The sequence below is a fragment of the Orcinus orca genome, chromosome 14, assembly GCF_937001465.1.
Source record: "Orcinus orca chromosome 14, mOrcOrc1.1, whole genome shotgun sequence".
Lineage (NCBI taxonomy): Eukaryota > Metazoa > Chordata > Mammalia > Artiodactyla > Delphinidae > Orcinus > Orcinus orca.
The window spans coordinates 80,446,430-80,462,563 of record NC_064572.1 but is presented as its reverse complement, the minus strand read 5'-3'; the positions used below and the strand labels follow the sequence as shown (position 1 = coordinate 80,462,563).

At 42.0% G+C, this 16,134-nt stretch overlaps 1 long non-coding RNA gene across 1 annotated transcript; it reads right to left on the bottom strand.

Moving 5' to 3' along the window:
* Positions 1–2,894: 2,894 nt before the first annotated feature.
* LOC117199908 (uncharacterized) lies at positions 2,895–9,159 on the bottom strand. Its single transcript, XR_004481277.2, has 3 exons — positions 8,334–9,159; positions 7,841–7,919; positions 2,895–4,978 (listed from the first exon to the last, which is right to left on the bottom strand). It is a non-coding gene; the product is annotated as an uncharacterized LOC117199908 (long non-coding RNA).
* Positions 9,160–16,134: the final 6,975 nt, after the last annotated feature.

Below are 16,134 nucleotides of genomic sequence, written 5' to 3'. Positions count from 1 at the left end.
ACCTGCAAACGAAAAATAGGATGCCTGTTCCCTGCACACCTGACGTGCTGTTTCCATGGTGTTGTTTGTCTCCCACGAAACCAAGAAAAGCTTGACTTGCTGTTTGGCTTCTTTTTAAGGACAGTAGTGATCACGGGGAAGGGAAGACCCATTTGTCTTCCTAGAAACAGATTATGGTCTTAAATTTAGCAGGCTGAGTCAACATTCTCAAGTGCTGATGGCTACCATCAACACACTCCATTTTCTTTAAAGAAATCATTATCTTTCAGAATAGAAGGATTCACAAAACATTCTTAATTCATTCGTTTCTAGTTGTTCCATCCTGCCTTAGATGGTAGCCTGTGTTTGGTATTTAGGCATAAAATATGGCATTCAAACAATCTTTTCCCTCCCCCACCACCTCTAAATTATATGGGTCATTGCCTTGCCCTCAACTCCAATTTGACAATCCCACTCTGGTGTGAGATGAAACTAACAGTATCAGGTTCCTTTGCCCTAAACAGTTAATTCATCTCACATGGTTGAGCGGTTCATTCCCAGGAAATGCCTGCCCAGGCTCTGAACAGGGTCAACCCCGACTGTCGCTGGGGGTGAGGGCTCGGGGTGGCAGCAGATGCCCCCTACTTCCTGCTTCTTCCTCTCCAGAGAACCCCAAATATTCTGATAATTCAAAATAAACATCTGTTTCATGTGTTCATCTTCCATAATTCAAATACCTGACGTGCTATACTGTATTTAATTAAAACTGTGAAGCTAATATTAAAAATCTGCAGAGGCTTGAAGAAGTTATATGTGCTGGATGATTCCCTCAGATTTAAAAGAGGTGAATCCATGTATTGATAGAATTAAAGAAAAATGTGTTGTCACTGTCAGTTTGAAAACCACAATCCCCCAAACAAAGCCATCTTCATGGCCCACTCACCAGACTCCAGCTCTGTGTATAAACGGAGGTCCTCAGATATCTCTGCCAGGATCCTGGCAGTGGCTCAAATTTTACAGTTGTTTTACCGAGGTGTCCGTTGGTATCAGGCCCTCTCGCTTTTGATCATTCTGACTTGCTTTCTCCTTCTGAACTGTGTGTCTGTGACCAATTTACAGGACTGTGTATTCAATTTCAGCTGCCCCGTGGTAGCTGACGTGGACAGCACAGCCCAGGCACTCGCTCTCCCCAGCCATCTAGCTGGCTTTTCTGCCATCCGCTGGCATCCTGAGTCATTCATAGGCTCGCTGATTACAGGCAGCTGAAGGTCCAGATAGAGGGTCCCTGGCGGTCTTTCACAAGCGCCTGTCTATTCACTTCCCAGGAAACCCCTCAGACTTACCCCAGTGTCATTCTCTGGTGGTTTGTCCCAAACAAAGAGAAACGGGTTGGTAATACTCGAAGAATATCTGACCAAGGGAGCCGGCCAGCCTTGGATCAGTCCTACGATAAGCTCTCTCCTTGCCCATCAATTTTCTGGGTAATTGGATCAAGAAAATTGACTATTTTTCTTTTAGAATCAGCGGGAGTTTTGTAACTTGACAAGTGATAAATATATACATTTTTTCTCTCTGATAAAGACGCCTTTGCCAGGAGAGAAACTCCTGAGAATCAGTAATGCATTTATTCCTGGTTAACAGTGGGGGGTTAGAAATGCTTTCAGGACCCATCGACTATTTCCAACTTTAAAATCTGTAAAAACTCAACGCAACTGCCAACATCTGTGTCAAACTCAACATGAAACTGCAAAAAGCCTTTTCCAAGAAGACTCCTACACGTGCCCTCTTCTTATGACCTGTACCCCCAAAGAAGGTTTTATGGCTTTGCAATGGTTTGTCTCCCATTCGTAGTCTGGGTCTCACCCCATTCCAGTTCCTCTCCACCTTCCTCTTATAAACCTCTGAATGGCAATAGGAGGCAAAGTAGATTTCTGCTGCTTTCTCCAGCTGTCTTTTTCCACTGTCAGGGTTTGCAGCTCAGAGCAAGAGAGGGGGAAAGGGTATCAATGTCTGTGTCCCCTCCCTGCTTCCCTCCAAGCTGCTGCCTGGGAGAGCATAAAGCCATAATAAAGACACTACTAACGTTTAGCCCATTTGACTGAACGAGTCCAAAGGGATGCAGATACCCGAGGACTTTATTTAAAAGTCTGCCACCAGGGCAAGGGCTTCAGGCCAGGCTGGCTCTTTTCTTGTCTGTTGTTCAGGTCCTGCAGAGAGGGCGTTGAGCTGCCGGGACCTTTGTCTCAGTGAACCTAAATACCCCTCCCACAACATCATGCAGAGCAGATGCCTGAGCATTTCAAAGACAGAGGGGCCTGCAAAGGGCGTTGGGGGTCCCGCCACTTCAGAGAGAGGAGAGAGGGAGCTGACGCTGGGAACAATGGGAGCCCGGGGCTTTGTAACTCAGAACCCTGTGCCCCTGTCAACTCTCCTCCTCTGACCTTCCCAAACTGGACCAAACAATGGAATTGTGGGAATGCCAAAGTCTAAGCAGCTTTGCCAGGGCTTTTGCATTTCTGCTTGAAGTCTTGTTTCCAGATGGAGGAGAGTCGTTGAAGCGAGGGAGGGGGTGTCTTCATGTAGATTAATCCACGTTAGGCTGCATGAAATGGGGCAATGGCTTTGTCAGGGTGGTCATGATCCTAAGAGTTTCTGATTTTCTTTTAAAGACTGGGGAGATCACTGCCTATACCTGATGGCCCCAGCGGGCTAGGAAAGACATTGCTTTGAAGCCGACTTAAGTCTGTAGATCAAAAATACTTTCAGTCATCACTCGGTGTTGGCAAAATTTAAGGAGTATTGTGTAGCCCCCAAATCATTTTTATTAAAGAGCTGACACTCAAACTTCTCCCGACCAAAGTATTCGGGAGGGTAGAGGAATCCTACTGGGTTATCAGTGTTTGATTTTCAGTGAGTTTAGCTTTTCTCCCTTCACATCCATTTCTAATTTCAGAAATGTAGAGAACTGAAGCTTCAGATTAATTCCATTCATGCATTATACCGGTTAGTGAAGGAAGAGCTGCAGAGGTCTAATTTTATTTGGAGAAGTAGACCCCAAGACTTTAAAGGTCTCTGCCTGCACAAAAGTACCCAACCACAGGGGAAATTGGGATGAAACATACAGCCCTGCTTCTGATGTATTTCCATTGCTTTTTGGTTTGGATTGAACAGAAAACCCAGAGCAAACAGTCTTTCTAAGGATATAAACTTCCATTTTTCAATTTTTTTCTGAGCTAGAGAAATACCCAAATTTTCCAACCTCAGAAGAGTATTCTGATTTCAGATCTGCCCAAAATTTGCTTGAGGACTATGAATGTCTTATCTTACAGGGTTTTGCAACTGCTGGTGATTATATGTCTATTTCAGAGATCTCCATGGGAATCACACTGATTGTGGGTTACCTATAGCAAAATGTTTAATCGCAGTTGACGTAGTTTTCTGCTTCTGGTGGCACGTGTCAGTCAGTGTATGCCCCGAGACTCGAGAAAGAAATTTCTCTCTACTGATAGCCTGAACCTGGTGGGGATCAGAGGCTAAATCATGTAGAAATAAACCAGCAAGTACACTCTGCCCACTCCCATCATTGATCTTTTTTGATACTCTGCTGTTCTTAATGTCTTTCTGTTCTTATTCCTTAGCTATCTTATTAAAATTTGATTTAAAATTCCATTTGCATTTTCTGAAAGAAGGTAGCTGTGTTTTGAAGGCACATTGGAAAACAAACCCAGTTGGATCTTTGGTTGAATGTATTTGCCAGTGGTGAGACATAATCACCAATAACAAAACAAACCGAAACCCAAAACCCACATGGGAACTGTACTTGAAGGCGTACGGGCCAAGTCGGAGTTGGTGGCAGAGAGAGCTTTCAGCTTCCTGATGTGTTTTGTTCGACCTGCAGTACGATTTCAACATTGAATGCTTGTCGTGGAATGTGGACTTATAGAAGTGAATGTTCCTCCTTCTTGCCTTACACTCGGTCCTCATCACTCATTGCTGTCACTGGTCTGACTTCCAAAGGCATCTGAGATTCTGCCAGGTATGATTCCAGGCACTGGGTCTATCCACTTGTGGACAGGACAGGGAAGTCCTGCCCTCATGATGCTTTTGTTTGAGGAGGGGAGACTGAAATAAAACAACCCCCAAAATAATTTCCAAGATCATTTTTGATAGTGATGTGTGTCCTGTAGAAAATGGTAGATAGTAACATGGCAGAGGGTGACAGAGGAGGAACGTTACACAGCATGGTAGGGAAGTTTACTGAGAGGGTGACATTGAGCTGAGCCCTGTGACACTTTGAGGGAGTGGCAGCCCAGGCACAGGGAAAATAAGAGGTGCAAAGTTAGGAGGCTGGAACGAGGTTGCAGAGGTCCAGTGTGGTGGAGCGGAAAGAGTGAGGGGTGATGGGGGCATGACAGTGGAGCAGCGGTCTCCGCAGGTGAAGTCAAGTTGTGGAAGCCATTATCGACAAAACAGACGTAGAGTTACAGAGGTAGATAACAAACTTATGGTTGTCAGGGGGCAAGGTGCGGGGGATAAACTGGGATGCTGGGATTGACATATACACTCTACTATGTATAAAATAGGTAACTAATAAAGACCTACTACATAGCACAGGGAACTCTACTCAATGCTCTGTAATGGCCTATATGGGAAAAGAATCTAAAAAAAGTGGACATATGTATATGTATAACTGATTCACTGTGCTGTACACCTGACACTAACACAGCATTGTAAATCAACTATACTCCAATAAAAAGAAAAAAAAAAGTTGTGGAAGCCATTGGCGGAGCCTGGGATTGGCTGTGGGTGTGGTACCCAAGCTGGACGAGGTGCCCGTTGAGATCCCTTCCAGATCCGATTCTGAAACTCTGCTTGGTGCCCCCACGGGCTGTATGGAGACTGGTCACCAAGCTTTGCCATCAGATGAGAGTTCAGGTCTTCTAACAGAGTTCTCGTGAGATGTGCAGAAGTATCGCAGCTGCGAGCAAGCGCTCCAGCCCTATTTTGCAGAAAAAAGAGGGGATGGTGAGGTTAAATGAATCGGCCACAGTGACTCAACAAGGCATGAGCAACACCTGAAATAAAGCCCCACTGTGCTGCCTCCTTTTGCTCTAAGCTCCATACCACAATTTCTCCCCTGTATCACCTCATTATTATTCACTTATGTGGGTGTGATCTGAAAGGGAGCATTGTTTCAGAATCAATAGGGGCTGAGTTCGCGTAGTACAGAGAGTGTCTGAGCTTCAAGTACCTCCTTATCGCCAGCACACAGCAGAGGACAGGTCCAAATAAAACACATTATCTGGCCCTGTTGAGTGTCCAAGCCCAGCAGCTGTATTAATGGAACTCTTTATATCCATTCCCTTTATGAACCGACTTTTCTCACTTTCATTTCTCTGGGAACTTCTAAATAGAGCTCTTGCTGAAGAATGACAAGGGTGTTTGAGTTGGAGAGTTGAACAGAAAGCATTTGCTCAATGGAGCTCAAACTTGTAAAATGGAGAAAAAAATATGTAAGGAAAGACCACCCCCATTCTAAGATGGCAGGGAGGGACTAAATTACCTGCTTTGTGGCATTCCATGTCATGTTTAAATTTCTAGTGCTAGACTGATACACTTAGCATTGACCTCATACGTTTTTCTCTGAATCTACATGTCTGCAATTAGACACTTAAAAAAAATGTTAACACGTTTTTGCACTTAGAATCCTAGTAATTCTCCATTGGGTTTAGCCTGTGTATAGATATGATACTATAGTCATTTTGAAAAGATTTAGAATATCAGTATTATGCCATTATTGAAAACTTCTAGTAAAACTCTTTCTCGTTACCTTCTACCTTCTATTACTGAGTAGATTATTGTTATGACTGCCTGGTGGGCACTTGCAGGAAGAGTGGTGGTTTCAAATAGTACCGATCCTATCAAATTCAAATTCAGTGCGTTTAGAAATTTTTTTTTTTTGGGCTTCCCTGGTGGCACAGTGGTTGAGAGTCCGCCTGCCGATGCAGGGGACGCGGGTTCGTGCCCCGGTCCGGGAAGATCCCACATACCACAGAGCAGCTGGGCCCGTGAGCCATGGCCGCTGAGCCTGCGCGTCCGGAGCCTGTGCTCCGCAACGGGAGAGGCCACAACAGTGAGAGGCCCACGTACCGCAAAAAAAAAAAGAAAAAAAAAGAAATTTTTTTTTTTTTATCCCATCTTATAGACCCATAGGCCTGATCCTCCCTGGAAGTGTGTTTTGCTTGGTTGACATACTGTTTAAATATTTTCTGAGTCGGTATAAAAGAATGTTTTAAAAATAAAAATCTGTATTTCTAGCTTATCTGGAAAAGTTCTATCAACACTGGGTCCACCCAGGGCCTGGTTAGGTGCTTGCCCTGATTTCACAGTTGCCATCATTCCCTGTTACTGCCTGCCCCTGAGGCTGAATGTCAGTCTGTAATGTATCATTATACTCTTTTTTTTTTTAAGAGTAGAGAACTATTTCTCTGTATTTGTGTCTTTATCAAAAATGGAAATATAGGGACTTCCCTGGCGGTGTAGTGGTTAGGATGCCACGCTTCCACGGAAGGGGGCACGGGTTCGATCCCTGATTGGGGAACTAAGAATCCACCTGCTGCGTGGAGTGGCCAGGAGAGGCAGGGATAAAAAAGAAAGAGAAAATTACCCAGGTGACTATCTGCTTCACAAAATGTGGAGTGCTTTGTGTTTCATATGTTGGTAGATGCCTGATGGCCAGGCTTATGTAGGGGTTTGCTGGGCCCCTAAATTCACCCTCACACTTGCATTTCCTCCACAAGGAAAAGGCAAACTTCCCTACCTTTTCCTTGAGTTCTCAGCTTAAATGTCACCTCTCCATCCCCACCTTCCCTGACTCCTGTGTTAGATTAGGTGGCCCTGCTCTGTGAGGCTGGTACTTTCCCCATCACAACGCTTGCCAGGCTTTCTTGTAATTACATTTAAACATCATCCTTTAAGTTCTATGAGGTCATTGTCAGAAGCCCAATTCTAGGACATAGTAGGTGTGCAATAAATATTTTTTTTAAAAGAATGAATGATGTCACTGTAATCTGGATTTTGAATAAAAATAAAATATAATCTCATTTCACTTGAGTCCTTGTAACAAGCTTTTAAATCTATTCATTATAGTTTCAACATAGAGCGACTGCTTCTGAGAAGAGGATTTTTTCCTCTTTTAAATCTAGAGCAGAAATGGATTTAAACAATTGTTATAGAAATAACACTATTCGTGCAATAAGTAGTCATTGAACACCTACTATGTGCCTCCTGCTATTCTCGTTGTTGAAGATGCATTGGTCTCTTATGAAGCTTTTACTCTTGTAGGGTTGCGGGATGTGCCAACGATAAACATGTAAATACAGATGAGATAAGCTCAGCTATTGATAAAAACTGCAAAGAAGTTAAAACAGGCAAGTGGACTAGAGAATGACTGAGGCGGGACAGGTGGAGAAAAGAGGCTCCTGTAGCTGACGTTGTCAGGGAATGCCTTTTCCTTGACCCGCTATTTAAACTGAGATTTGAATGATAAGAAAATGCCACCTTTAGGAAGACTTGGGAGAAGAGTGCTCCAGTTACGGCAAGGAGCGAGCGCAAAGGCCCTGGGGTGGGAGCAAGCTTTGTGTGTTTGAGGGACAAAGATGGAGCTAATGAGGCTGGAGCTTGAGTGAGGAGCCTGGTATGAGATGAGGTCAGAAAAATGGCAAAATCTTACAGGCCACACGAGAGCATGGATTTTTATTCCAAGGAATGCTGTGCCTTTCACAGACATACAGACTCCAGATTTCTCTTGGCAGATAGAATAATGACCTAGAGAAATTGTGGGCTTGAGAATGAAACAGACCTTGGTTTGAATCTCTTCTCCGCCTTCTACCAAGCATGACCTTCAGCAGGTCTTTCCTTTCTCTGAGCTCAGATTCCAGCTGTGAAAAATAGGATTAATGCTTTCAGTGTGATTGATTCATGCCTTTGTCCCTTCATCCCAGAAATACTTATTGTGCTTCTATTGTGTGTCAGGCCCTAGAGGTGGATCCTGTTTTGCAGATGGAAATACTGAGGTTCTGAAGAACAGTTAAGTGACTTGCCTGAGCTGAGCAGATATCAAGGGGCTGGGGCAGGACTGGAATGTGGTCTTCACGGTCTAAATCCTGAGCTTATCCTACCTACTTGATTCCTCCCAGGGTCCTTCCTACCCCCAGATGCTCTCCTTCTTCCCAAACCTGTGACCCTAGGAGAATACTTGACAGTGACACATCTTAAAAAATACATTTTGATTGTAGGGGTGGGAGCTAATCTCAGCACTTGACACCACTGTTTGACTTGAATCAATGACTTACCTTTAGTAGTGATATTGGGACACTTCAAACATCATCCAGTAGGTAAGAATTTTTGTTGTTGTTCAGGAAGCTTTTCTCTAGGAATCAAATACTGCTTTCACCCAAACAGGAGGGAACTGGTCTTATTCATAGCTACTATTGCTCTTGAAAGTCTTATTGTTAGTATATATATTTTAAAACTTAAAATAAATGAAGCAGATTCTTCAACATGTGTAGTGGGGATTTGGGGAGTGGCGTCGGGTGGTGGCTCCTAGGGGAAACGTTCACGCCTCCCTCCCATCCCTAGGTCACCAGGCACCAGCTCTTTCCCATTTCCTCCTTGTCTTCTGTCTGACCCTCCCTGTCTTTTAGGAGGCTAACCTACTCCCTGGCTAGGAAATATTGGGTTTTGCAAGGTTGCACCAGACCCCCCATTTTTTTCTTTTAGAGTGAGGTGCTGGTCCCAAAGGATTTTTATTCACTTTATTTTTTTATTTTAAATTTTTATTGGAGTATAGTTGATTTACAACTGATTCACTTTGCTGTACACCTGAAACTAACACAACATTGTAAATCAACTGTGCACCAGAGACCCTTTTATCTCCTTACTGTCTCTTCCTGGAGCACCTCATTCATACCCACAGCTACCATGACCACCACTGAGTAGGGGACTCACCACCTTCTTCCTATCAGACGTTGTCTTTCAGCTGAATGTCTGATGGTATACTTGCTATTTTCTCTTGGATCTCTTGAAGGAAACTCAAACACAACATGTCCAGACAGATTTTCACTCCCCAGACCTGTTGTTTTCCTAGTGTTTTCTATCTCAGTGAGTATTACCACCATCTATTCCATTACACAAGCCAGGAAATGGGGAATTAACTCTTCATCTCCACCCCAGATCTAGTTCAGCCCCATTTTATCTCCTAAATAGTTCTGGTAATTCTACCACTACCACACTAGTCCAGGCTGCTCTAGGAACCCCCTTCCCCCGCTACCCACTCACCACAAGGCAGCCAGACTGGTCCTTTCAAATGGCAAAGCTGGTCACGTGACCCCATGGCTTAAAATTCTCCAGTGTTTTTTTTTAATTTAGAATAAAGATGGAATTCCTTGACTTTACCTACAGGGCCTTGTTGAGTCTGGCCCTTTCTATCCTCTGTACTCTTACCTTAAACTAGATTTGTCTATGCTCTCTCCCCTGCAGCAAGCTGATCTTCTTTCTGCCCATTATGCCATAGCCTCTTGTCACACTCTTCCCTCAGTCTGGAACCCTCTTTCACTCCTTCTTTGCTTGGTTGAGTCTCATTCACCCTGTAGTTCCCAATTTCTTATCACTGCTCAGGCACAGATTTCCTGGCCGGGTTGAATTCCTTCCTAACAGTTTCTGTGTTGCTGTACTGCCACTTTGCAGCCCTTTTTATACTTACAATTTCATTTTTATTTCTTTATTTTTAATTTTTATTGGGGTATAGTTGGTATATACTTACAATTTTAAAGTTTTATTCATGTGATTATTAATCTCTCTCCTACACGAGCCTGTGAATTTCATGAGTACCGGGACCCTGCCTACTTTTGTCCCTACCCCAAATACAGTAATTGACATTGTAGATTCAGTAGAGGTTTCTTTACCATGAACTGTCAGTGGATACTAATACCCCCTACAAGTTTTGAGGGTATAGTAGTGTCAATCCCAGACAGCTGGGTTGGAGTAATTGACCTGAATTGCCATTACTACCATCACTACTACCACCATCACCACCACGACCACCACCACCACCACCACACCACATCACCACCACCATCATCGCTGTCATTATCATCATGGTACTCTTAGCCCTGGTGTCAAAGTTAGTCAGTTATTATTCTCCTACTATGGGACATAACCAGTTGTTCACTGGTTTCCTGGGAACATCTAGAGTTCTGATGAAGGTGCCTCAGATATTTATATTATATTGTTTGTTAGTTACCTTCTTAAATAATAAAAATAGTGCTTTTCCTTCAGGCCTTAGAGAGCTTAGGTCTTCAGATTGGAAAACACACAAATTCTCCCAAAGGTAAGAACTGGGATCTCGGTGGCTGGAATCTCACAGGAAGAGTGTTGGGCACGGCTGTGGCTCCGTCTCTGGGCTGCGCGTGGAGTGGGAGGGCTCTCTTCATGCAAGCGCTTCCTCATGGAGGGGTTGGAGCTGCGGCAGACGCAGGCCTGGGCAGCCCCTTCTCTGCTGCCTCCTTCTCTTCCTGAGGGCTCCCTGGTACTCCTGCCATCTGACGCTACCCAGCCGTGTGGCTGACAGGGTCTTGGTGCTCCGGCCAGGTGTCAGGCATGAGCCTCTGAGGTGGGAGAGCCAAGTCCAGGACATTGGTCCACCAGAGATATCCTGGCTCCACGTAATATCATACGGTGAAAGTTCTCCCAGAGATTTCTGTCTCAATGCTAAAACACAGCTACATTCAACAACCAGCAAGCTCCAGTGCTGGACACGCAATGCCAAACAACTAGCAAGACAGGAACACAACCCTACCCATTAGCAGAGAGGCTGCCTAAAATCAGAATAAGGTCACAGACACCCCAAAACACACCACTGGATGCGGTCCTGTCCCCGAGAAAGGCAAAATCCAGCCTCATCCACCAGAACACAGGCACTAGTCCCCTCCACCAGGAAGCCTACACAGCCCACTGAACCAACCTTAGCCACTGGGGACAGACACCAAAAACAACGGGAACTACGAACCTGCAGCCTGTGAAAAGGAGACCCCAAATACAGTAAGTTAAGCAAAATGAGAAGACAGAGAAACACAGCAGATGAAGGAGCAAGGTAAAAACACACCAGACCAAACAAATGAAGAGGAAATAGGCAGTCTACCTGAAAAAGAATTCAGAGTAATGATAGTAAAGATGATCCAAAAATCTTGGAAATAGAACAGAGAAAATAAAAGAAGCATTTAACAAGGACCTAGAAGAACTAAAGATCAAACAAACAATGATGAACAATACAATAAAAGAAATTAAAAATTCTCTAGAAGGAATCAATAGCAGAATAACTGAGGCAGAAAAACGGATAAGCGACCTGGAAGATAAAAGAGTGGAAATGAGCACTGCAGAGCAGAATAAAGAAAAAAGAATGAAAAGAATTGAGGACACTCTTAGAGACCTCTGGGACAACATTAAATGCCCCAACATTCGAATTATAGGGGCCCCAGAAGAAGAAGAGAAGAAGAAAGGGAATGAGAAAGTATTTGAAGAGATTATAGTTGAAAACTTCCCTAACATGGGAAAGGAAATAGTCAATCAAGTCCAGGAAGCACAGAGAGTCCATACAGGATAAATCCAAGGAGAAACAAGGCAAGACACATATGAATCAAACTATCAAAATTAAATACAAAGAAAAAATATTAAAAGCAGCAAGGGAAAAACAACAAATAACATAAAAGGGAATCCCCATAAGGTTAACAGCTGATCTTTCCACAGAAACTCTGCAAGCCAGAAGGGAGTGGCAGGACATATTTAAAGTGATGAAAGGGAAAAACCTACAACCAAGATGACTCGACCCAGCAAGGATCTCATTCAGATTCGACGGAGAAATTAAAACCTTTACAGACAAGCAAAAGCTAAGAGAATTCAGCACCACCAAACCAGCTTTACAACAAATGCTAAAGGAACTTCTCTAGGCAGGAAACACAGGAGAAGGAAAAGACTTACAATAACAAATCCAAAACAATTAAGAAAATGGTAATAGGAACATACATATCGATAATTACCTTAAATGTACATGGATTAAATGCTCCCACCAAAAGACACAGACTGGCTGAATGGATACAAAAACAAGACCTGTATATATGCCGTCTACAAGAGGCCCACTTCAGACCTAGGGACACAGTCAGACTGAAAGTGAGGGGATGGAAAAAGATATTCCATGCAAATGGAAATCAAAAGAAAGCTGGAGTAGCAATTCTCATATCAGACAAAATAGACTTTAAAATAAAGACTGTTAAAAGAGGCAAAGAAGGACACTACATATTGATCAAGGGTTCAATCCAAGAAGAAGATATAACAATTGTACATATTTATGCACCCAACATAGGAGCACCTCAATACATAAGGCAAATGCTAACAGCCGTAAAAGGGAAAATCAACAGTAACACAATCATAGTAGGGGACTTTAACACCCCGCTTTCATCAATCGACAGATCATCCAAAATGAAAACAAATAAGGAAACACAAGCTTTAAATGATACATTAAACAAGATGGACCTAATTGATATTTATAGGACGGACATTCCATCCAAAAGCAACAGAATACACTTTCTTCTCAAGTGCACATGGAACATTCTCCAAGACAGATCATATCTTGGGTCACAAATCAAGCCTTGGTAAATTTAAGAAAACGGAAATCGTATCAAGTTATCTTTTCTGACCACAACGCTATGAGACTAGATATCAATTACAGGAAAATATCTGTAAAAAATACAAACACATGGAGGCTAAACAATAGACTACTAAATACCCAAGAGATCACTAGGAAATCAAAGAGGAAATAAAAAAATACCGAGAAACAAATGACAATGAAAACACGACGACCCAAAACCTATGGGATGCAGCAAAAGCTGTTGTAAGAGGGAAGTTGATAGCAATACAATCCTACCTCCAGAAACAAGAAACATCTCAAATAAACAACCTAACCTTATACCTAAAGCAATTAGAGAAACAAGAACAAAAAAACCCCAAAGTTAGCAGAAGGAAAGAAATCATAAAGATCAGATCAGAAATAAATGAAAAAGAAAAAAAGGAAAGGATAGCAAAGATCAATGAAACTAAAAGCTGGTACTTTGAGAAGATAAACAAAATTGATAAATCATTAGCCGGACTCATCAAGAAAAAAAGGGAGAAAACTCACATCAGTGGAATTAGAAATGAAAAAGGAGAAGTAGCAACTGACACTTTAGAAATACAAAGGATCATGAGAGATTACTACAAAAACTATATGCCAAAAAAATGGACAATCTGGAAGAAATGGACAAATTCTTAGAAAAGCACAACCTTCTCAGACTGAACCAGGAAAAAATAGGAAATATAAACCAACCAATCACAAGCACTGAAATTGAGACTGTGATTAAAAATCTTCCAACAAACAAAAGCCCAGGACCAGATAGCTTCACAGGCAAATTTTATCACACATTTAGAGAAGAGCTAACACCTGTCCTTCTCAAACTCTTCCAAAATATAGCAGAGGGAGGAATACTCCCAAACTCATTCTACAAGGTCACCATCACCCTGATACCAAAACAAGACAAAAATGTCACAAAGAAAGAAAACTACAGGCCAATATCACTGATGAACATAGATGCAAAAATCCTCAACAAAATACTAGCAAACAGAATCCAACAGCACATTAAAAGGATCATACACCATGATCAAGTGGGATTTTTCCCAGGGATGCGAGGATTCTTCAATATACACAAATCAATCAATGCGATAAACCATATTAACACATTGAAGGAGAAAAACCATATGATCATCTCAATAGATGCAGAAAACCTTTCGACAAAATTCAACACCCATTTATGATAAAAACCCTCCAGAAAGTAGGCATAGAGGGAACTTACCTCAACATAATAAAGGCTATATATAACAAACCCACAGCCAACTTTGGTTCTCAATGGTGAAAAACTGAAAGCATTTCCTCTAAGATCAGGAACAAGACACTCTCACCACTATTATTCACCATAGTTTTGGAAGTTTTAGCCTCAGCAATCAGAGAAGAAAAAGAAATAAAAGAAATCCAAATCGGAAAAGAAGAAGTAAAGCTGTCACTGTTTGCAGATGACATGATACCATACATAGAGAATCCTAAAGATACTACCAGAAAACTACTAGAGCTAATCAATGAATTTGGTAAAGTCGCAGGATACAAAATTAATACACAGAAATCTCTTGCATTCCTATACACTAATGATGAAAAATCTGAAAGAGAAATTAAGGAAACACTCCCATTTACCACTGAAACAAAAAGAATAAAATACCTAGGAATAAACTTACCTAAGGAGAAAAAAGACCTGTATGCAGAAAACTATAAGACACTGATGAAAGAAATTAAAGATGATACCAGCAGATGGAGAGATATACCATGTTCTTGGATTGGAAGAATCAACATTGTGAAAATGACTATACTACCCAAAGTGATGTACAGATTCAATGCAATCCCTATCAAACTACCAATGGCATTTTTCACAGAACTAGAACAAAAAATTGCACAATTTGTATGGAAACACAAAAGACCCCGAATAGCCAAAGCAATCTTGAGAAAGAAAAACAAAGCTGGAGGAATCAGTCTCCCTGACTTCTGACTATACTACAAAGCTACAGTAATCAAGACAGTATGGTACTAGCACAAAAACAGAAATATAGATCAATGGAACAGGATAGAAAGGCCAGAGATAAACTCACGCACATATGGTCACCTTATCTTTGATAAAGGAGGCAAGAATACACAATGGAGAAGACAGCCTCTTCAATAAGTGGTGCTGGGAAAACTGGACAGCAACATATAAAAAAATTAAATTGGAACACTCCCTAACACCATACACAAAACAAGCTCAAAATGGATTAAAGACCTAAATGTAAGGCCAGACACTATAAAACTCTTAGAGGAAAACATAGGCAGAACACTCTATGACATAAATCACAGCAAGATCCTTTTTACCCACCTCCTAGAGAAGTGGAAAGAAAAACAAAAATAAACAAATGGGACTTAATGAAACTTAAAATCTTTTGCACAGCAAAGGAAACCATAAAGAAGATGAAAAGACAGCTCTCAGAATGGGAGAAAATATTTGCAAACAAAGCAACTGACAAAGGATTAATCTCAAAATATACAAGCAGTTCATGCAGCTCAATATCAAAAAAAAAAAACCAACCCAATCCAAAAATGGGTAGAAGACCTAAATAGACATTTCTCCGAAGAAGATATACAGATGGCCAACAAACACATGAAAGGATGCTCAACATCACTAATCATTAGAGAAATGCAAATTGAAACCACAATGAGGTATCACCTCACACCAGTCAGAATGACCATCATCAAAAAATCTACAAGCAATAAATGCTGGAGAGGAGGTGTGGAGAAAAGGGAACCTTCTTGGATTGTTGGTGGGAATGTAAATTGATACAGCCACTATAGAGAACAGTATAGAGGTTCCTTAAAAAACTAAAAATAGAACTACCATAGGACCCAGCAATCCCACTACTGGGCATATACCCTGAGAAAACCATAACTCAAAAAGAGTCATGTACCATAAAATTCATTGCAGAAGTTTTTACAATAGCCAGGACATGGAAACAACCTAAGTGTCCATCGACAGTTGAATGGATAAAGAAGATGTGGCACATGTATACAATGGAATATTACTCAGCCGTAAAAAGAAACGAAATTGAGTTATTTGTAGTGAGGTGGATGGACCTAGAGACTGTCATACAGAGTGAAGTAAGTCAGAAAGAGAAAAACAAATACCGTATGCTAACACATATATATGGAATCTAAAAAAAACAAACAAAAAACGGTTCTGAAGAACCCAGGGGCAGGACAGGAATAAAGACGCAGACGTAGAGAAAGGATTTGAGGACACGGGGAAGGGGAAGGGTAAGCTGGGACAAAGTGAGAGAGTGGGATGGACTTATATATACTACCAAATGTAAAATAGATAGCTAGTGGGAAGCAGCCGCATAGCACAGGGAGATCAGCTTGGTGCTTTGTGACCACCTAGAGGGGTGGGATAGGGAGGGTGGAAGGGAGATGAAAGAGGGAGGAGATATGGGGATATA